At 35.5% G+C, this 24,071-nt stretch overlaps 1 long non-coding RNA gene across 3 annotated transcripts in view; it reads left to right on the plus strand.

Moving 5' to 3' along the window:
- LOC137616336 (uncharacterized) overlaps positions 1 to 24,071 on the plus strand; it is a 1,379,772-nt gene that overhangs the window by 1,309,518 nt on the left and 46,183 nt on the right. Inside the window, exon 1 of one of the 3 annotated variants that reach the window (XR_011039400.1) lies at positions 8,993 to 9,299. The exons of the other annotated variants lie outside the window; for them this stretch is intronic. This is a non-coding gene — a long non-coding RNA (uncharacterized lncRNA). Of the gene's footprint in view, positions 1 to 8,992; positions 9,300 to 24,071 lie in introns of those variants that run through there. 3 annotated transcript variants of the gene reach the window in all.

A 24,071-nucleotide genomic window follows, 5' to 3' on the forward strand; every position in this document is an offset into this window, starting at 1 on the left:
GTTAGCAGGAGTTTATCTTTCCTTTGGTATATGGATGGCTCGCTTGATGAAAGTTTATGCTCTCTCTCTCTCTCTCTCTCTCTCTCTCTCTCTCTCTCTCTCTCTCTAACATTTTCTTAAGACTTGCCTATGAATTTTTTTTGTGCTTGTTAGCAGGAGTTTATCTTTCCTTTGGTATATGGATGGCTTCGCTTGATGAAAGTTTATGCTCTCTCTCTCTCTCTCTCTCTCTCTCTCTCTCTCTCTCTCTAAACAGTTTCTTAAGACTTGCCTATAATTTTTTTGTGCTTGTTAGCAGGAGTTTATCTTCCTTTGGTATATGGATGGCTTCGCTTGATGAAAGTTTATGCTCTCTCTCTCTCTCTCTCTCTCTCTCTCTCTCTCTCTCATTAAACAGTTTCTTAAGACTGCCTATAAATTTTTTTGTGCTTGTTAGCAGGAGTTTATCTTTCCTTTGGTATATGGATGGCTTCGCTTGATGAAAGTTTATGCTCTCTCTCTCTCTCTCTCTCTCTCTCTCTCTCTCTCTCTTAAACATTTTCTTAAGACTTGCCTATAATTTTTTTTTGTGCTTGTTAGCAGGAGTTTATCTTTCCTTTGGTATATGGATGGCTTCGCTTGATGAAAGTTTATGCTCTCTCTCTCTCTCTCTCTCTCTCTCTCTCTCTCTTAACATTTTCTTAAGACTTGCCTATAAATTTTTTTTGTGCTTGTTAGCAGGAGTTTATCTTTCCTTTGGTATATGGATGGCTTCGCTTGATGAAAGTTTATGCTCTCTCTCTCTCTCTCTCTCTCTCTCTCTCTCTCTCTCTCTCTATACATTTTCTTAAGACTTGCCTATAATTTTTTTGTGCTTGTTAGCAGGAGTTTATCTTTCCTTTGGTATATGGATGGCTTCGCTTGATGAAAGTTTATGCTCTCTCTCTCTCTCTCTCTCTCTCTCTCTCTCTCTCTCTCTCTAACATTTTCTTAAGACTTCCCTATAAATTTTTTTGTGCTTGTTAGCAGGAGTTTATCTTTCCTTTGGTATATGGATGGCTTCGCTTGATGAAAGTTATATGCTCTCTCTCTCTCTCTCTCTCTTCTCTCTCTCTCTCTCTCTCTCTCTTAACATTCTTAAGACTAGCCTATAAATTATTTTTGCTTGTTAGCCGGTGTTTATTTTCCTTTGGTATATGGATGGCTTCGCTTGATGAAAGTTTATGCTCTCTCTCTCTCTCTCTCTCTCTCTCTCTCTCTCTCTCTCTCTTAAACATTCTTAAGACTAGCCTATAAATTATTTTTGCTTGTTAGCCGGTGTTTTATTTTTCCTTTGGAATATGGATGGCTTCGCTTGATGAAAGTTTTATGCTCTCTCTCTCTCTCTCTCTCTCTCTCTCTCTCTCTCTCTCTCTCTCAGTATTCCACATGCAAATGTACATATCTGTACATAAGATGAGTTTGGGGTTGCTAATTATATGTTCTATGGTTAAATTTATTTGTTTTATATGGTTTTTATGTCGTTTCAGTTTTGATTTTAAACTTTTTCTAGAGTAACGCAACGTGAATGATGACTTCTTTGGGTCAGGTATAAGAGTCTGGCGTGCTTTACATGCTTGCAGGAGTCTTTGAGATTTATTTATTAGCTTACAGATACTACGAGTATATATACAAGTATGCACACACACATATATGTATATATATATATATATATATATTTACTCTTTCAGCATTTTCCATATCATAATTAAATTTCCACGTATCTAACCTTTTTTTTTTTTTTTTTTTTTTGTGTGTGTGTGTGTGTGTAAATGTTCCGACATGGCGACGAGATTTTCTAGACGAGGAAAAAATTATTGTCGAAAATTCACACTTTCCACAAATGATTACCAGATACCCATGCTATTCATTTTGTACGACATAGTCTTTTACACTCGCTCTCAATTTTATCCTGCATTCACTGTCAAGTTTTCTAGTAGGGATTTTTTTTCCTCTTCACTATTCCTTTTGATTTCTACCATTTACCTCTATATTCATGACTCGAAGTGTATTTCCGCAATTCTGTTTCCTCAGTTAAAGGGTTTTTTCTGACTTCTCTCCTTATGCCATCAATAAGAATATTAAGTAGCTTGGGAGACAAAAGGCAACTTTATCCACAGTTCACTCTTACTGTTTTATATTCTTGGAAGCTCTCTATTACAAAAATTGTTCCGCTCTTCGTAAGCGTATACATTCAGTTTTCGAACTTACACATGTCTACTCTTTTTGCCCTCGGATGTGTGCATTTATTAATGCAGGCAAGCATGCACGTATACATGTATGTTTATGTAATCATTGTGCGTGTCTGTTTATATACACATTTCTGTTTTGCTGTATGCCAAAAAGAAAAAGATATCAAATACCCTTACATGATAGGTAGTAATTGACAAAGAAAAAAATTGTTTTGAAGTAAACAATTGTTAGTTTGGTTATTAATTTTAGAGCAATTGTTGTAACCCTTCACATACAATGGAAGGCAGACAATAGTTGAAAATGTAGTTGGAACTTCTCATGCGCTTATTTAATTGGAATCGCTGACGTAAACGTAGGAAAGCTACACAATTAAATTGATGTGTGTGTGTGAATGGATACGTATGCACCATTGTTCAATTAACTAAAATAAATCCCTGATCATCAAACTTTTAATCGTCTGCATCTGTGTACATACGTACATGCTTATATTTTAAAGTGTTTGTATAAAGCCCCAACATGTGGACTATACATTATCACAACAATTGTCATTTTTCAAAAGGTTGTGTAAAAATAAAAAATCGATGGATGCAAAATAACTTGGTGTATACAGAGGCCTCATTAAAAAGTAAAAAACATTTTCCTCTGTTGTACCCTTAAGGAATGATAATATTCCACCAAGTATATATCATACTTGTTGTCTTGCTCAAAGATATTTTCCTTGAGGATGCATGTCTTTCTTTGGAAAACTTCTGCTTTTTCTCATGTTGTAAAACCTCTTAGATACTTACAACGGATCTTTCTTAATCATTTCTTATGATGCGACCAAACTACTGCAACACATGGGGAATTCTTTCACATATGCTTGAGCTTTACAATCCTTCGGGAATTAGTCCACTTTTGTTTCACTTCATTTTCTAATAAGATTTGTAAGGAAAGTCCTTTTGTTTTTAAGGCATTCTGCAATGCGTAGACTAATGTTAAATGCCAGTGAGCTGCGTATATATTTTGCCTGGTAATTATTTGTTATTCTATGCTGAAGAACCCTTATAATTCACCCCAAGTCAATAATCTGTAAAATAGTTATTATAGAGGACTATTTAATTTTCGTAATAATTGCTAATTTGACATACTTTTTCAAAGCATTGAAAAACAAACAATCTGAAGGTACTACTATTTACAATCTAGACTGTGGGACTCTTCCCCAGGTACTGTCATCAGTTAATCATTGCACATGTCATGTCACTTCCACTAATGTGTGATGGGCCTTTGACAGATAGGTCTAACTCGAAATGACTAAAGTGAGCGATTACCTCGCGAGTTATAGATTATTACTGCAGAATATTAATTTTCCTTTTAACGGCTTTTAAGACAATTATTTTCCGATTCTATGAAAATGCTTTCATTGTTCATGACTATTTGATTAACATATAGATAAGGATTATGGATCACAACCGTATTTTTATTATTGTTAAAATGCGATATATTTTGAAAATACTTAAATTCACTACTGGATATATTAGATATTATTCTAGCATGAATAGTAATTTAAGAAGTCATTTTTTATATGTAAGGGTTTATCATATTCCAGAACATCACATTCGACTCTCTCTCTCTCTCTCTCTCTCTCTCTCTCTCTCTCTCTCTCTCTCAGCTTAATAGCGACATTCAAAATTCTAAAAGGAATAAGAAATGTAGACTACAACAACCTCTTCACGCTTACCACAAATCAGTCCAGAGGTAACGGATACAAACTGGAATTGCAGAGATACAACACCTGTCAAGGTGGTACTTTCTTTACATACAAAACAGCAAATATATACGGAACAGACTTCCAGCGGATGTAGAAACGGTAGTAGGTAGTAGGCTGGCCAGGGCACCAACCACCCGTTGAGATATTATTGCTAGAGAGTTATGGGGTCCTTTGACTGGCTAGAGCGAGACAGTTCTACATTGGATCCTTTACGGTTGATTTCCCCTTTGCCAACACATACGCAGAATAGTCTGGCCTATTCTTTACATATTCTTCTCTGTCCTCATATACCTGACAACACTGAGATTACCAAACAATTCTTCTCTCAAGGGGTTAACTACTGCACTGTAATTGTTTAGTGGCCTCTTTCCTCTTGGTTAGGGTTTAAGAGACTCTTTAACTATGGTAAGCAACTTTTTATAGGAGGACCTTCCAAAATCAAACCATTGTTATCATCTAGTCTTGTGTAGTGCCATAACCTCTGCACCATGGTCTTCCACTGTCTTGGGTTAGAGTTCTCTTGCTTGAGGGTACACTCGGACACACTATTCTATCGCATTTCGCTTCCTCTTGTTTTGTTAGTATTCATAGTTTATATAGGAAATGTTTATTTTAATGTCACTGTTCTTTAAATGTTTAATTTTTCCTTGTTTCCTTTCCTCATTTTTCCGTGTTGGGGCCCCTGGGCTTATAGCATCCTGCTTTTCCAACTAGGGTTGTCGCTTAGCAAGTAATAATAATAATAATAATAATAATAGTAGTAGTAATAATAGTAATAATAATAACAACACGGTAAATGAGTTCAAGAATAAGTTACACAAGATCATAAAAAACTCTAAGAGCAAATGGAGTCTTCCGCTTATGGACTAAAATGTGAGACATCCAAAATCCATGTAAAACACACACACTCTCTCTCTCTCTCTCTCTCTCTCTCTCTCTCTCTCTCTCTCTCTCTCTCTCTCTCTCTCTCTCTCCGACTTTCACCCGTGTATTAATTACGAAAGAAAAAAAAATATTTTCTTCGCTAATTGAACCTTTGGGATATTTTTGCGAAAGAACTTTTAACGACGCCTGAATACATGAAGTAATTAGTCGAGTGATTATGCTACTCAGGAGGCCGTCCTCGTTATCCTACTTATAACGTCCTCATTATCTTATTCATAACGTCTTCTTTATCTGAATCATAACCTTGTCTTTATTCGAATCATGGCGTCCTTTTTATAAGAATCATGACGTCCCCTTTATTTTACTTATAACGTCTTCGTTTTTTTAATCATAACGTCTTCTTTATCTAAATCATAACGTCCTCTTTATTTGAATCATAGCGTCCTATTTATTTTAATTATAACGTCTTCATTATTTGAATATAGTGTCCTCTTTATCTGAATCATAACTTCGTCTTTACATGAATCATAACGTTCTCTTTCCTGAATCTTAACGTTCTCTCTATCTTAAATTCCTTATGATCCCAATCATAACCTCCTCTTTATCTTAACCATAACGTCCTCTTTATCTGAATCATAACGTCCTCTTTACCTTTATCTTAACGTCCTCATTACCTTATGCAGTTATTTTTCTTTATCTTACTCAAATCTTATAGTTTTCTTACTCTTTGCTACCAAGGCCTCCGCCCACGTAAAGATTGAGGGAGAAAATGAAAACGAATCAACACTGAAGGGAGTATGTGAGTTCCAAAGGGAACTGTAATTTTACCTTTCAATATCTATAACACCGTCGGTTTATTGGCTTCTTGGGGGGTATTCTTAACACTAGCTACCGATATTTTCCTTTATAGTTCTTTAAACAGGGATCATCCTGATGAGCTATGCAGGGCTTAGTTTTGAAAACCATGGTGTGGTTTGTGTTTTTTTATTTCACGCAAATAATAGTAGATTGTTTTATTAGGTGGTTCTGTTAATAAGTTGGTTTAAAAAAAAGCCTCGGGTTCAGTAACGCCCAGAGCTATATTTGAATACGAGTTTTAATTAAAAAGTTGATCATTCTTATTATGAAGGAAGGCCCAAAATTATGAAAATACCTTGGCATAGTGCATTATCATATGCTAATGTTTTAATTTGTTGATTAAGTTTCTTATTTTTCTTATTTTTACTAAATTTGTCTTTTCTTTGTTACCGATAAACTATTTAAGGATCTTTGGTAATGGTAATATATCTCAAATAGCGACAATAATAACGTTGACGTTATGAATGACGCTTCGACTTTTTTTCAGGTTACAAAAACTATTGCAGAAATTCTGCTTTTTTTTTCTTTGTTACATACACGAAAATGTTTCTTAACATTTAAATATGCTTAACCAATTATAGCGATGCTCCAAGTACAGTATATAAGCGAACTGTTATGGTACTGGTGTTTTGTTACTCCAGTAATTTGGTACTTTTTATTAAAAAGTTCTGCAAAAATTATTTTCATAGTACTGTACATTTTACATATATTGCAAATTCCCTATTATTAGTTTCTCCTAGATATAAATTTATTGACGATAAAATTTCTTTTTCACCAGTGTTGGCAAATGGTGTTTGGAGGATATTTCAAAAATGGGTGAACAAAATTCGATTAAACTTGACAGAGATATTCCGTATCAAGAACATTATCTTCTTGTTAAGTATACGTATATTGTTAACCACTTGTCCCCATGTAAAACTATGCCATCCATAATGAAAAACTGGAACTTTAGTTTATCTAAATGTTTCATAACCGACGACATATCGGTGTTATCCTTTTAATTTTGCTGTTTTATTGTCAATATGCTTGTACAATAAAACCCAATATTTATTTGATTATTGCCTATTGCGTGTTTATTTCCGCATACAGTATATACCGGCGAACATCATTACGTGTCCATTACTCGCTGATGATTGGTCATTGTGAAACTACCGAGCGTTCTTGATATTTTGCGCAGTTTGTATGTGAATTACAGCATTGTCACATTAAAGGATATTTTAATTTCCAAGCAATTAATCTTCTGGGACTCAAGGTGAGCATAAAATGAATAGGTTTCTGTGTATGAATCGGGGGTAAATTAATGATTCCATTTACTTGCTAATTAGAAATGGCCGCTAGACTTAAAGTCCCGTTGTAATTATAGCCGAGATTTAAGAATGTGCAAAATTATTATGTAATCATGTCACAAATTTTAAAACACTGTGGTCGTACTGAAGACCCAGGAAATTCTTCAGACGGTCTTCATTGTGCTCCGAGGTCCTTCAATAGTATTTTTTTGTTTTCGTTCTTCTTTTTTAAATTAATACAGCCACATTAAACAATACTGTACATTAAATGGTTAAAAAGTAACTTACAAACTTGGTGAAACTGAAATATCTGAAAGGCAAATTTGAAGGTTTAAAGGCTTCTCATGAATGGCAGCGTCAAGGGACAGTGACATTGCCCTAGCAGGGCTATGTCCCAGAGACTAACCATATATATGATCAGCGCCCAACCCCCTCTCCACCCGAGTTAGACGAGGGAGGTCCAGGCAATGTAATCAGGTAGACCTATAGGATCCCCAAAATCTTCCATCCTTAGCTCTCAAGGATGGTGAGATTGCAGACACTATAAGATACTATGCAGTTTAAATGGGACTCGATCTCCTGACCAGCAGAACGCCAGACAAGGACGTATTCAATAGGCCACTACGACCCATAAACTCAGATCTAGCCATTTGCATTCAATCGGGGACAATTATAATAGAAAATATGTTTCGCATTGAAGCAAAATGTACTTCTCTTACTAAAAGGAATACAGAATAGATTTGATAATCAAAGCGATAATGGAAGCCACATTTTCGGAAAATATATATTGAATGCGAAGTATTTTATAAATCACATTTACTGTAGTGGCATTGAAACAGAGCGACAAATGAATGTGGAATAGATTATGAAATATGCTACAACTTTTAATTTTTTATAAAAGAAAAAAAAACAATAAAACATCAATGCTTACGATGAGTAGAATTAGGACAGAATGCTCTCGTTGATAATTGGAAAAGATGAATAAGAGGTCTAGATAGAAATATACTCAATTGATAACGGACATTTTTAGTCCTGGGAACTAGAAAAAAATTAGATCTTTAAAGACCGAAGTGTAGACACTCAAAATATGCGAGTCTATTAAAGCATCGAACAAGTTATTATTACACAATAAGGATGGTAAACTTAGATTATGGATGCTCTAAAATTATAACATTTGATAAAATGTCAAGTCATTAAACCTGAAGTTATTAAAATCACACCTAAATGTAAGAAAAAGAAAGGAAACTGTCTTCGTGCGGAAATATGAAGGACATTTAAGCTTTTTGAGATACTGTTAAGAAATTAAGATTTTGAATATATGGAAAAAGGTAAATTGCAATTACCCTCCTAACCAGAACTAGACGGCAGATTTATACTGGATTAAAGCCTAAAGAATATAAGTTACATCCTTTTGGCCTTAGGCAGGACTGAATGGGTTCCCCTTTTCGATCCAGAATTAGAAACCTAGAAAAAGTTCCACCTCAACCCATATAATTCACATGATTTTTTGTTTTAAATTGTATCCAAAATTAAAGATGAATAGACACAATGTAGAATAAAAGGAAACTTATTTTCTTTTACTTCTAAAGCATTGTCACATTTGGATAAATGTTTATTAAGTTTTATTTTTACGAAATTATCACACAAAAAAACCCATTGATACATTTGTCAGGTTTTTAAACCATGAATTTTGCCTAGCTTGGTCGTATATGCACATGTAATATGACTAATGTTTTCCGTTCTAATGTCAGTTCATCTTTCTTCCGTGCTGCCGGTAATGAAATAAACTGTGACAATTTTTCCCACTTGTTCCCATTTCATTAAATAGGCTAAACTGTGCATAATTGTTTAGTTTTGTTCTAGAGCCTCAGATTATATTTAAAGTTTTTCTCTCCAGTTTAGCCAGTTTTCTGTATAGACACGCACATATTTATCGGTTACTATTCGACTGGTTCCAGTAATATTTCTAGCACTCATCCGCTAGGTATGATTTACGCTCATTCGGCCATTTGACATGGGTCGCTGAAGGTGTAAATTTGAATGTGTGTTGTTCTTTCCCGATTTTTTCGTTAGTGGTAAGGAGTATTTCTCATGTTTGTGTGTGGAAGCAACACTTACTTTCTTCTATGGTGCAGATCACGAAAAATGAAGGAACAAATCACCGAAGATCTACAATTGAGAAGCCTACAATTATTGTCTGCCTTCTAGTGGTCTGGACCCTGTGGACGAGGAACCAAAGATTTAGATTGATCTAGCCCATATTCAGGATTGGTTCACAAGAATTATATTCAGAGGCTTTTGGTAATAATGTAAGTAGCATTTCCTTTCTATTTTAACCGTTACTCAAATAATACCATTAAACTAAGATCTGTCCACGTTATTTCACACATTTTCGTATTTCTTGCTCCTAAAACTCGTGTGTCATACTCTGGTCTTCCAAAATTCTTAGGTGCAAGTGTAGAATGAAGCGGTAAGGATAGTGGTGTGGTAAGTTATGTGGTTGGTTTTCTTTATATTGATCGTGGTTTGCCGGACGAAAAGTATTAGAAGTAACATTGAATTAAAACGTCATGAATATTATATTTATACAGTTTGTGTTCTTGCCAGGTAGAAGGTTGGCCAGGGCACCAGCCACCGTCGAGATATTACTACCATTGGATCCTTCTCTCTGGTTACGGTTCACTTTCCCTTAGCTTACACACTCACCGAATAATCTGGCCTATTTTTCACAGATTCTCCTTTGTCCTCATACACCTGACAACACTGAGATTACTTACTTTACTTGTTTTGGGTTTAAATCCAACCCTCCACTGTAGTTGAGTGAACTACTTCTCATGCGGGTCCATATTAATCATCTAACGAAACATTTTCATTATAACTTATACAATTCTTTGATTGTAGCATCTTCCAAATCATATGATCTTTTGAAAAGTAATGTCTTTAGTTTCTTCTTAAATTCAGTTGCTCCCTTTAGGTCCTTCATTTCAGTTGGCAGTTTATTATAATATCTAGGCGCACAGTAGCTAAAAGCCCTTTCACCAAATTTACTATTTGTTCTTGGTTCAGATAGCCTATGTTTGTCACTCGTGTGTCTTATGTTAACATTTGTTTCTAGTTCTAGTTTATTCAGGCATTCTTTTAGACATTTTCGTTCAGTATCTTAAACGTTAGTAAGAGTAGCTTGTATTCAATTCTAGCTTTTACCGGCAGCCAGTGTAATTTGATTAGTGCAGGGTAACTCTTACCCCATTGTGTAGTCCTTTTATTAATCTAGCGGCTCTGTTTTGTACTCTCTGAATTTTCTTCAGCTGATAATTTGGTAAGCCATAGAACAGTGAGTTGCAGTAATCAATTCTTGAAAATATGTGGTGATTAATGAGTATGGCCATAGATTTTTACTAATAAATGATGTTTCCAATATGATAGTTACAATTTCTGACCATATTATTTATATGTTCATTCATTGTCAGTCTATCATCCATGATTACTCCAAGATTTCTGACAGATTTCTTTAGGTCAATGATCGATTGACCTATTTCAATTCTTTGGAAGCATTCGATTCTTTTTATATCTCTTTCATTTCCAAAAATAATACATTCACTTTTATCTTCATTGAGCTTGAGCTTTTTTGTTTACATCCAAGCCTTAATGTCATTCATTATTTCATGTATCTTTCTTTTAGCTTAATCAACTGATTCTATTGGGAAATAGAATTGTGAATCATCAGCGTATATTTTAAACTTAACTCTGCGAGTTTCAAGTATATTTGCCGGTTCAATCGTGTAAATTTCAAACAGGAGAGGACCTAGTACACTGCCTTGAGGCACCCCTTTGGTTAGTTTTCTCGTCTCAGATTCAACATTTGATATTACTACTTTAACTTAGCGGTTTTCAAGATAACTCACAAACCAGTCATGTGCTCGTTCTACGATGCCCACAGCTTTAAGGTCTTCCATCAGATATGTATGTTCTACAGTGTCAAATGCTGCACTTAGATTACCATACAATTCTTCTTCACCCAAGAGGTTAACTACTGCACTGTAATTGTTCAGTAGCTACTTTAATCTTGGTAAGGGTAGAGACTCTTTAACTATAGTAAGCAGCTCTTCTAGGAGAAGGACTTCCAAAATCAAACCATTGTTCTCTAGTCTTTGGTAGTGTCATAGCCTCTGTACCATGGTCTTCCACTGTCGTGGGTTAGAGTTCTCTTGCTTGAGGATACTCTCGGACACACTATTCAGTCTACTTTCTCTTCTTGTTTTGTTAGAAATTTTTATTGTTTATATAGGAAATGTTTATTTTAATGTTGTTGCTCTTCTTAAAAAAAAAATATTTTTCCTTATTTCCTTTCCTCACTGGGCTATTTTCCCTGTTGGGACCCCTGAGCTTGTAGCATTCTGCTTTTCCAACTAGGCTTGTAGCTTGGTAGGTAATAATAATAATAATAATAATAATAGCTTTGCTTGTTTTGTATCATACTAAAGCAAAAATTTATAATCGAATGTTTTCAGCAATCTTTATTTAGACATGTTTTGGCTGAACCTGCCTCTCTTCAACCCCCCCCCCCTTCTTTTCTGTGTATTATCTCAAATTAACCAACATATGCAAACTTGGCTCCGGTACCGAATACACAATCGGAATTGAAAGCGATGGTATTAGCACGATATAAACAAAGAGAATAAACAAAGAGAATGATAATTAATACAAGACCCCTCAAACGTTTTATTTTTATTATTATTATTATTACTACTTGCTAAACTACAAACCTAGTTGGAAAAGCAGTATGCTATAAGCCCAGGGGCTCCTACAGGGAAAATAGCCCAGTGAGGAAAGGAAACAAGGAAAAATAATTTTTTTTGAGAAGAGTAACATTAAAATAAATATCTCCTATACGACCTACAAAAACGTGAACAAAGCAAGAGGAAGAGAAACATGCCTTTACAGCGTGCCCGCGTGTACCCTCAAGCATAAGCAATGAGTATACTAAACATTCTTTCCAAAATTTAATTCCCTTTTACTCCGCTGCATTCCCCTTTTACTTCACCAGCTCACCTCACGAAGATGTCTTTGCTAGCGCCAGCTTTCGTGTGAGCTGGTTGTGTCTTTGGGTCTCTCCCCTTCGTCTGCATATTTGAAATTTAAGCGCTTTGCTCAATTCGTCTCACTGAATATGTATACCACCTTTCCCAGAATTTTAGTTCCTTGGCTTACGAGCTCCTGTCTCGACAAACTAGATGAAAGCATTCCGCACAGCGTTTCCATCTCCGTGGTTATTGGTCCGCTCTTTCCCCGGTTATCATCTTTGTTTCCAATGTAAACGACATTTCAACAGTTCAGTAGACAACTCCATTTACTCTCTTCTCTTTCGCATAGTTCTTTTTTTCCTTGTCTAAGGTTTAGTATATACGTCGTTGATTCTTATTCGGTATGTTTCTCTTTCCGGTATTATAACATTTTATTTCATCTAGGTCGTCCTTTCAAATTGATGATTGATAAATTGCCATCAATATTCTTTGGGATTATGTTACTTCAGCACCCCCTATTATAATAAAGAGCAAGTATGTGGATATATATATATATATATATATATAGATATATATATATATATATATATATATATATATATATATATATATATATATATATATATATATATACAGTATATATGTGTGTGTGTGCGCGCAGTGGCATGCTCAGCTCTCCCTGGCCCTGGGGTAGGTAGGGGAGAGTGGAAATAGTCATATCCTGATGAGAGCTGGGTTTGCGTGTTCGTGTGTGTGTGCATATCTACCTAAATATTTATTCTTACCGAATTAGCTATGATTTGTTTACTACCAAACAATTTTCCTGCTCTTTAAATACCAAAGTAGATATAGCTATGTATATCGCTCAGCCATTGTGCAAAACCTTCCTATCATTCTCCGTTTTATTTTTCTAGACATACATCATGATTTTGATTTTTCATTTTTTAATCCTCCCACTTTCCCCGAGACATTCTTCTTGGCCAGATGCAAAAAGAAGAGTGCACTAATTTCCTTCCCAGCTGTCGCAATTACCTCCATTAAGAAAATGAACCGTTTCGTTATGTTCTTTCTTAAAGTCGGTGTCTTCATTTACATACGCCATTCTTCGCTCATGCATACAATTGTTCCAGTTTCGCATGTTTATGTACAATAATGGTTGCGTGAATATATATATATATATATATATATATATATATATATATATATATATATATATATATATATATGTGTGTGTGTGTGTGTATGTATATATATATATATTATATATATATTTATTTATTAGACATATTAGTGTGTGTTTTTGTTTATAAATTCGTGTATGTGTAATTTGTGTCTACTTTATATATATATATATATATATATATATATATATATATATATATATATGTATATAATGTATATATGTATATGTATATATATTATGCAAAGAGAATATATGTTAGAACACTTGAAGATATGTATACAGGAAGTACAACACTCCTAAAACTGCATAAAGATAGAAGAGGATTCCAATTGAGATAGGACTTAGAGGGAGACCCCATCTCCTAAATTATCCACAGCATGACTAGAAGAAGTTTTAAGAATTTAGATTGGGAAAATATTGGAATTAACAGTAATGGCTACTATCTTAACTTGAGATTTACAGATGACCTAGTGCTACTGTACTTGGTGAATCATGGGATGAATTACAAAACATGATAGAAGATTTGAATAAAGATAGCAGAAATGTAGGATTAATAATGAACATGAGTAAAACTAAGATATTGTCCAATGAAAGTGAAGAGACAACAAATAAGTGTTATGGACGAGCATCTAGAGATTCATGTCGCCTAATTAGACAAACAGTAAATGGGGTCGAATTTAAATCAAAAGAAGGATAATCATGGCATAGACAGCTTTTGATAGACAAAAAGAGATTATGAAACGTAAAATCCCACCTTCTCTAAAAGGAAAAGCATTTAATCTTATGACTCTATCAGTATTAACTTATCCATCGGAAACTTGGAACCTTACTAATGTCTTAGAACATAAGCTAGTTACAATTCAATGAGTTATGGAAAGAATATTGATGGGAATAACAATAAAACACAGATAAAGAGCAACATGGATATACGAGAAAACTAGAGGATATTCTAACATGTAAGAAAAAGAAATGGACATGGACAGGGATTATAATGAAAACATAATAGATGGGAATTAAGAATAACAGAATAGATCCCTAGAGATTGCAAAAGAAGCAGGGAAGGACGGGAAGACGATAGATTGATGAGCTAAGAAAAATTGCAAGTATAGACTGAATAGAAAAGCCATAAACAGACGAGAGTGGAAGGACGTCTGAGGCCTTTGTCCTGCGGTGGACTGGTAATGGCTGATGATGATGATATGTATTTATGTATTTGGGAATACATAGATTATTTTTAACACTGAAATCAGTTATCTAGAATAAAAAAAAATGTTGATTCAACATTAGTTCTAATTCCTAAATGGTGCTTTAGGATGACCAAGATTGCATTTGCCTTTTTCACATGGCCAGGTAAAATGCTACTGGAATTATAAGCACAAAGTAGTATTGTTTTGTTGAACAGTTGTACAGTACTGTCCTTGTAGAGGACACTTAGTATCTATCTGTGATAGACCTTACTGTTAAGCCAACCTACTGTCAAGCTTCTTAATGCATGGTCATCGTTTGAACGTTGAATACAACGTTTTTATGAAAATGTAAAACATTTCAAATATTGACATTTTGTAAATATAGTTGAAATTCGTTGAACGTAAATAACTAGTAAATAATCTTGACCAAAACTGCTTGTATAGGATGAGAGCCTAGGATTGAAAAAATATCAGGTTTAAGAACAGTATTATCACACTGATCACCGACTGGCCGGTTTTGTTATTGTTTAGGTTTAAAGGCCACTCATGAATGGCAGAGGCATGGGACAGTGACGTTGTCCTATCTTCTTCTTCTTTGTCTACATCTTTTCCCACTTCTATGTGGGGTCGATGTTCCTGGTCAGCTTTCTCCATCTACCTCTGTCCCACACCTCATCACCGGTTAATCCCTTTGATCGGAGGTCATCCTTGATACAGTCCACCCACCTTCGCTTTGGTCTCCCTCTCCTTCTCGTTCCCTGTACCTACATTTCCATCACTCTCCTCCCAATATACTATTCATCTCTTCTCATGACATGACCGTACCACCTCAGTCTACTTTCTTGGATCTTATCTGATAGTTTTCTAACTCCTGTGGTAACCCTAATTACTTCATTCCGTATCTTATCTCTTCTTGTCACCCCACACATCCATCTCAACATTCTCATCTCTGCCACATCCATCTTCTTCTCTTCTGTCTTCTTTATAGCCCACGTCTCCGCTCCATATATCATTGCCGGTCTCACAACTGGCCTGTGTACTTTACCTTTCAACTTAACCCCTATTTTCCTGTCGCATAGTACTCCACGCACTTTTTTCCAATTCTTCCATCCTGCTTGTATTCTGTGGTTTATTTCTACGCCCAGATCACCATCCTCTGCAACTGTTGATCCTAAATACCTGAAATTTTCAACTCTTCAATCTCTCCTTGTAAACTAACTTCCCCATTCTCGGCATTTTTCAATCTCAAATACTCTCTTTTTCCAGCTGATCTTCAATCCCCCATTTTCCATTTCTCTTCTCCACTCCTCCAGTTTCTCTTCTACTACCTCTCGCCTAGTGCTACACAGTATAACATCATCAGCAAAAAGCATACACCCAGGAGACTAATCTCTAATACCTTGTGTTACTACGTGCATGACCAGATCAAATAGGTAAGGACTCAATACAGACCCCTGATGTAGTCCCACATTTACTGGGAAACTTTCTGTTAGGCCTATACTGTTCTTAACATTTGCTTCTGCCCTTTCATACATATCTATGCCTTCCTCTCCAAGACTCTTCCATACCTCTTCTGGTATATTATCCGGTCCTGCAGCTTTACTATTTTTCATCTTCTTTACTGCCTATTCTACTTCTCTTCTAGTCACTCCTATGGTAACTGTCTGGTTTGGGAGTCCCTCTTCAAATACTGTTCTTGGGTTCTCCTCATTCAATAGTCCTTCAAAATAAGTTTCCCACCTTCTTTTAATTTAATTCTCCTCTGCTAGAACTATACCATTGCTATCTTCAGTGTCAGGTCTTTAGATGCAGCATCTCAGGCCTTAGCAATTCATAATATTTTCTTCTCTCCTTCTGGTGTTTCCATCTCTCTATAGACTTCATTTAATGTCTCTGCCTTTGTCTTTGCTACTGCTCTTCTTGCTTCTTTCTTTGCTTGTTTATAGTTTTCTTTATCCTGCTCTTGTCCTGATAGATCTGCCTTCTTCTTGGCTTCTTTCTTGGTTTTTACCCGTTCTTGCACCTCATCATTCCACCACCACCATTCTTTATCATTTGGGGGTCTTCTTCCTGATGACTTTCAAAGTACTTCCCCACCGATCCTTAGAATCACTTTACTATTCTCGGTCCACCATTCTTGTACATCCTCATGTAACCTTACTGCTTCCAGCACTCTTTCATTAAACAAGACTCTCAGTTCTTCCTCTTTCAATTTCCTATAACATAGGATATTGCCCTAGAGACTGACCATGTTTATGAAAGGGAATTAGAACTAGAATTTTATCAAATAAGACTGAAAAGTATCATACGAAGATAAATGATGTACATATTATGTTGGTGTGCACCAGCCACCTGTTGAGATACTACCACTAAAGAGTTATTGGATCCTCCGACTGGCCAGGCAGCATTAATTTGGATCTTGTTTGCTGGTTACGGCTCTTTTTTTCTTTGCCTATTCTTTCCACATTCTCCTGTCCTCATAAACTTGACCACTGAAATTATTAAACAATTCTTCGCTCAAGGGGTAATTTCAGTGGCTACTTTACTCTTTGTAAGGGTAGGAGAGACTTTAACAATGGTAAGCAGCAATTCTAGGAGGACACTCCAAAATTAAACTATTGCTCTAGTCTTGGGTAGTGCCACAGCCTCTGCACCATGGTCTTCCACTATCTTGCTTGACGGTACACCTGGACACACTATTCTATCTTATTTTTCCTCCGCTGTCTTATTTTTTGGAGTTCATATATGAAATATTTATTTTAATGTTCATGCTGTTCGTGAAATCTTCTATTTTAATTGTTTATTACTTTTATTGTAGTTTATTTATTTCCTTTCCACACTGGCCTATTTTTCCCTGTTGGGGTCCTTAGCATTTGGCATCATGCTTTTCCAACTAGGGTGTGTTCGTCATAACAGCGAATGTAGAATAAGTATATGTGCGAAATAAATAATATAGCTATACTGAAGAAAGGGAACTAGAATAAAGAGTTAAAAGCTAGCGAGATAAAATATTCTTACTATTGAGTATGGAAGCGTTCATCACAGGCGCATTAACCTTTAGCCTTAACACATGTTGAACACCACCATAGGAAAAGAATCAAGCCATTGATGTGCGGAGCATAAACACATCTCCATTGTGAATGTATAACAGTTGTGAACGAGAATTTGCAGAGTGCACACCTTAGAGCAATCTCCAAAACTACCACAATACTGCATCGTGTATTTATAATGTACACAATTATGTAATATGTTAATATATTAACAACTGTAAGTTAGAAGAGGCTATAACGGTCAACATACAAATCATTGTGTTATTCATTGTCTGACACATGGATTTTAGATCAATAACATGTCAATTTGAAATGATACTAACTCGCATATTGTCCATGTCTCCAGGTTTGATCACAAGAAATAAATAATGAATTCAACACTGCCGTATCAATTACTCCACAATTAGTCGCTAGAGAAAGAGGCGACTACATACGGTTGTAGCTTAGCTAATAATAATAATAATAATAATAATAATAATAATAATAATAATAATAATAATATAATAACAATAATAACAAAACCCCCTTTTATTAAACAATAATATAAACAGGGATAACGAACATGATCTGGTCAACTCGACTGCGTTGTTCGTTTTAACGACCAGTAAGTAGTCTTTTTTTTATTGTATTTCGGGTTCGAATTCTTCAACATATGTCTTTGGATAATAGTTACTCGGTACTGCACTTAGCAGAAACTCAATTATCGACCAAGCAATAAAAGCAAAATCGTATCTGGAGAGGGCACAGCTGTAAGGGCTAATTGAGGTACACCATAAAAGACTGATGGTCATTTCGTGGCCGCATAAAAAATTAAGCTTCAAAATTATGCCTTTGCTCAGAATAAAGAAATTAAATAAGTGTGTTAAAAAGGGAAGTAATGGATTGTTTCCTAATCAGATAAAAATCTTTATCTCCTAAATTTACTATTATTATTATTATTATTATTATTATTACAAGCCAAGCTAAAACCCTAGTTGGGAAAGCAAGATGCTATAAGCCAAGGGTTCCAACAGGGAAAAATAGCCCAGTGAGGAAAGGAAATAAGGAAATAAATAAATGATGAGAACAAGTTAACAATATATCATTCTAAAAACAAGAGATTGTGCAAAAGATAAATTTATAAACTGATTTATAGCTTTACATTTGCAGTACAAAGTCCGTAAGTATTCATTCACATTTTTGTCCCCTTATTGTTTATTGCTAATGTTACTTACTTTTACTTTGATGGCTGCTTTTTCGGTCCCATACAGCAGGGGAATCCTACTCTCTACAGGACCTCCACTGTTGTTTTACCTTATTTGTGCAGAGTATTTAACGTTTCATGTCTCGTATTCTTCATTTACTGTTAAATCGTCCCTGTCAAAAGACTCATGAAATGAGAGTCTTCAGTTTCCTCTTGAAAGCTTTTATGTGTTCAATCATTCGAATGTTTCGTGGGAGCTTATTATATAGTCTCGGGGCCGCATATTTAAAGGCTCTGGAGCCTACAGTAGACATATATCTAGGTTCCAATAGTTTGAAGCCATCTTGTTTACTTGTTTTGGGTTTTAAATCCAACCCTCCACTGAAGTCGAGTGAACTACTTCTCGGGCGGGTCCATATCAATCATCTAACGAAACATTTTCATTATAACTTATACAATTCCTTGATTGTAGCATCTTCCAAATCATATGATCTTGTGAAAAGTAATGTCTTTAGTTTCTTCTTGAATTCAATTGCTCCCTTAAGGTCCTTCATTTCAGTTGGCAGTTTATTATAATGTCTAGGCGCACAGTAGCTAAAAGCCCTTTTACCAAATTTACTATTTGTTCTTGGTTCAGATAGTCTATGTTTGTCACTCATGTGTCTTATGGTAACATTTGTTGTCTTATGGTAACATTTGTTTCTAGTTCTAATTTTTTCAGGCATTGTTTTAGATATTTTGGTTCAGTATCTTAAACGTTAGTAAGAGTAGCTTGTATTCGATTCTCGCCTTTACCGGCAGCCAGTGTAATTTAATTAGTGCAGGGGTAATTCTACCCCTATTGTGTAGTCCATTTTTTGGGCTCAAGCCATGCCGTCCTGATGGAAGGTTCCTTCAGTAGCTTCCTTTGGGTATATTTGACTACAGTGGATATTCCCAGAGAATTAAACTAAAGATTATCACAGAATTCCAACTTCTGGCACGAATACCCTAAAGGTTTCCCTTTAGGATATCGTATATCAGCAGGGAAAGCATGCATTAACACGCCACATAGCTATCTGCACCCCATATAGCGTTAACGCTTCGCTGGGGAAAGGTGGCGGGATAACTGAGGAGCCTCTCCAAAGTTACCCTCCTTCATTACTACTACGGTACTCGAGATGTAAACAAACAGCCACCATTCTGTGTGACGTCACGGCTGTCTTCATTCCTCGCTTTGTAGCTTATAGCAGTGGTTTTTCCTGGTTAGCTTTTTTGATCAGTGTTAATTGTTCGCCATGTCGCAGCTTTCAGCCTCGCCTTCTTCTGGAAAGTTAAGTACCATGTTCAAGTATTGATTAAATAAGCTCTGGCCGTAAAGTAACGATTAATTTATCCTTAAATCTTGTGTTTTGTGGCAGAGCTGTGCCTTGACCGGAGGCGCCATTTTACGACCCAGTGCAGGGGTAATTCTACCCCTATTGTGTAGTTCATTTATTAATCTAGCGGCTCTGTTTTGTACTCCCTGGATTTTCTTCAGCTGATAATTTGGTAAGCCATAGAACAGTGAATTGCAGTAATCAATTCTTGAAAATATGTGATGATTAATGAGTATGGCCATAGATTTTTCATTTAAGTATTTACTAGTAAATGCTATGTTTCTAATATGATAGTTACAATTTCCTACCATGTTATTTATAAGTACATTCATTGTCAGTCCATAACTATTCTCGTGTGGACACGATTTGTTGGCTGCGCAATATGTAGCTATTCTCTTTAGTATTTTGGACGCCCGGTTCTGATAACTTGGTGGGTTATTGTATATATTTTAAATTCAATTCTCGCTTAAATCGGCAACCAGTGTAAATCGATTATTATAGGGGTGATCCTTTCTCTAGGTGGGACACCTTTTATCAGTCTTGCTCCTCTGTTTATTATGTTTTGTAATTTCTTAAGTTGCACTTTTGGTAAATTGTAGTAGAGTTGCAGTAGTCAAAACTGGTAATAACCCGGTTAATCACAAGTTTCTCTACAGAATTTCCGTCCAGGTACTTTTTTATAAACGCAATATATCTTAGATGATAACCAGCAGTTTTTATTACATTATTTATTTGGGCATTCAGAGACAGGTTACACTCAAGAAATACACACAGATCTCGAACTTTACTAGATATCGGCACCGAGTCATTATCTATGTTTATTTGAAGATCACCTAAGTTTCTCACCTGTTTCTCTTTCCCACCACCATGAATTCAGTTTTGTTTTCATTTAATTTTAGTTGTTTAAAATTTAAACATGTCATCCATTCTCTAACACTATCAAGGATTCGGTTTAGAGTTTCAGTAGTGTCATGTATATCATTTATGGAGAAGTAAAATTGTGTGTCATCTGCAAATAGTTTTGAACTTCACGCCATGCCTCTGTAGTATTTTCGATTGACCGATAGTATAGATGCAGAATAAGATTGGGCCAAGTACACTCCCCTGGGGTACCCCTCTGTACATAGTAATTTCTACCAATTAAGTAGTCTTTTATAGGGGAAGAAGAAGAAGCCTGTAGGTAAACAACAATCTGTTGCGGCTTCTGTTCAATTTTGCTTATTTCTGGTGTCATAGCTGCAGTTTCGCCGAAAATATGTTGTGAGGTTTTCGGTGAATATGTGCCGTTAGTGCTGAAATAGGCATAGTGAATGTGGGTTACGTGACAGTGCAGTTATAAACCTTGGAAACTTTGTGATTTTCTCTAATTTTGAGTTGTGGCCCCTCCCCCCTAGCCTGGCCTAGGTGGGGAAGTCTGCGCTAGACGGTGGCGACGGTGCTGCCATCTATTGACTCTTTTAGTGACTATTTTCAGTGTAACAGTATGGGGTCATACTCAACACCGTTTAGGAGAAAGGACTCCTTTGGGCTGCAGTTTACTGCACACCCTACTATGGATATTGTTAGCAAAATGTTGTTTGATAACATGAAATTGGTTCATAACTCAATTATAGGAGTTCAATTTATAAATAAAAACAGAGTAATTGTTAAAGTAGTACCAAACGTGTTTAATGATCTCATGGAAAATTATGAAGGCAAAGAGGTGTGTTCAGACCAGTTAGGAAATGTGAAGATAGTAAATCTTAGCTCCTCCATTACGTATGTTTCAATAAGGAATGCTCCTTTCGGATTCGCAGATGAAAAGCTGATCGAGGTTTTATCAAAATATGGAAAAGTGGAAGGAATCAGGGTAAACAGGTATGCTGACGGACCATTCAAAGGGCTATTGACGGGAGTCAGGACAGCCCGCATGAGACTAAAAGAGAATGTCCCATCATCAATTACGGTTTCAGGATTTACCTTGACCATCTTATATAATGGGCAGCCACGGACATGCTTTCGGTGTGGTGAAATAGGTCACTTAGCTAAAGACTGCAGTTACGAAGATGTGAGATATAAGTTTAAAGAAGGAGAGTTCCCTCACCTACCTACGGAAGGAAAGGATGAGACCAGCGTAAAAGCAAATGAGTTGCACAAAGGCAATGTAGAAGAGGCAACAGTTGAAGAAAGAGGAGATAACCAAAGTTATCAAAATACTGATATAGTGACCGAAGGTACGGATAAGGATGAAGGACCCAATTCAATAGAAGAACAGGATTTAGATTGCACAATAGAAGAAATTGTTAAGGATATCTCCAAAAATGATTCTGAGAAAGAAAAGGATGAAGGTGACTCGATAAAACTTGGGAAAGGCACATCAAAAAGGACTGCTGGAAGTGAGATAGGGAAAGAACCGGACGAGGAAATTGTATTGGGAGAATCTGTGGACTGCATAAGGGAAGAAAATGTTTATGGAAAACTGGAGAAAGGGGTAATCGGCAGTGGGCTAAATTATGGAGATGAAAGGGATCTTTTTGTGGACAACCTTGATTACGAGCAGGATGATGACGATGAAGGAATTAGGGTTTCCCAACCAATAGGTGTAAGTGAATTGCGTAGATCAAAAACAAAGGTTGAGATTCATAAAAATGTTAAAGAAAACGAGTTATCAACAGGAAATGAAGCAGCGAGTATAATAAAAGGTAATCAGGAGGGAAAAATGGATTGTGAGGAAACATATGAGTTGCTTACGGCCCAAAGAAAAATTTACAGTACTGATTTGGAAATGGAAACATGGCATACGAAAACAGACTCTGGCAATAAACTCAGGATAACGTTGAAGAAAGACCAGTGCCAAAACATGGAAAGGACAAACCAGAATTTATCATCAGACGATGAAACAGGAAAGTGTACAAAGAAGCTTAAAGCAATTTAATCTTGTATTGTAAATGTATTTTACATAATATAAAAAATTCATTTCATCCACATTAAATGTAGCTACAGTTAACGTAAATGGACTTAATACTTTGAATAAGCAAATTAAAATAATAAACTTTATGTTTCTTTATAATCTAGATGTAATTTTCGTCCAAGAGCACAATATAAAAGGGGAAGGGAAATTGGAATATGTTGAAAAATACTGCAAAGTGTTGATTAATTATACACAAATTCTTAAGGGTGGAATAGCAATCTTTTTAAATAAAACATCTAATGTGGAAATTTTGAATTTTGAAAACGATACTGATGGCTATGTAATGAGTGTTAATTGTCGCTATTCAAACGTTACTGTTCAATTATTAAATGTTTATGCTCCAGCTGGGAATAGTAAGAGGAAAGAAAGGGAGAAATTGTTTAATACAGATATTTTATATTTCTTAAGGAACAATATAAGTAATATCATTATGGGGGGAGATTGGAATTCTATTACCTGTATGAGAGATTGTTCTAATTCCGATAGTGAACTTCTATCGAAGTCATTAGTAAACTTGAAAAGCAACTTGAAACTCATAGATATTTGGAATTCATGTCATCACCAGGTGGAGTATACTTATGTTAGGGAGAATTATGGTTCAAGGCTGGATAGGTTTTATCTAAAAGATTTACATAACCATGTGGCAAATATTCAAAATATTCCTGTTAGCTGGACTGATCATTGTATTATAGTATTAGCTTTGAAATTAGAAAATGTAGCGTTGCCAGGTAAAGGGTACTGGAAACTTAATAGTAATATTCTAGATACAGATATTGTAAGAGACAATTTTCTTATGAATTGGAATAATATCAAGAGGAGCAAAGATAGAGTTGGAAATATTTTGTGTTGGTGGGAATATGCGAAAGCTCAACTGAAATCTTTCTTTATTACGTGTTCAAAGCAGATTAACCAAGCAAAATATGGGCTATTGAATTTACTGAACTACCAGTTGAAAGATGAAATAGGAAAAGGGGTATTGAATAAGGACAAGTTTTCGTTAGTGAACTCTTTGAAATTAAGAATAAATAGTATTCAAGACGAGATCTGTGAAGGAGTCAAAATTAGAGCAAAGGTGGATGATAAGTTAAAGGGTGAACAAGTTTCAGCGTACCTATTAGGGAGGGAGAAAAACTCTAAATCGTATGT

Source organism: Palaemon carinicauda, chromosome 22, assembly GCF_036898095.1.
Source record: "Palaemon carinicauda isolate YSFRI2023 chromosome 22, ASM3689809v2, whole genome shotgun sequence".
Classification (NCBI taxonomy): domain Eukaryota; kingdom Metazoa; phylum Arthropoda; class Malacostraca; order Decapoda; family Palaemonidae; genus Palaemon; species Palaemon carinicauda.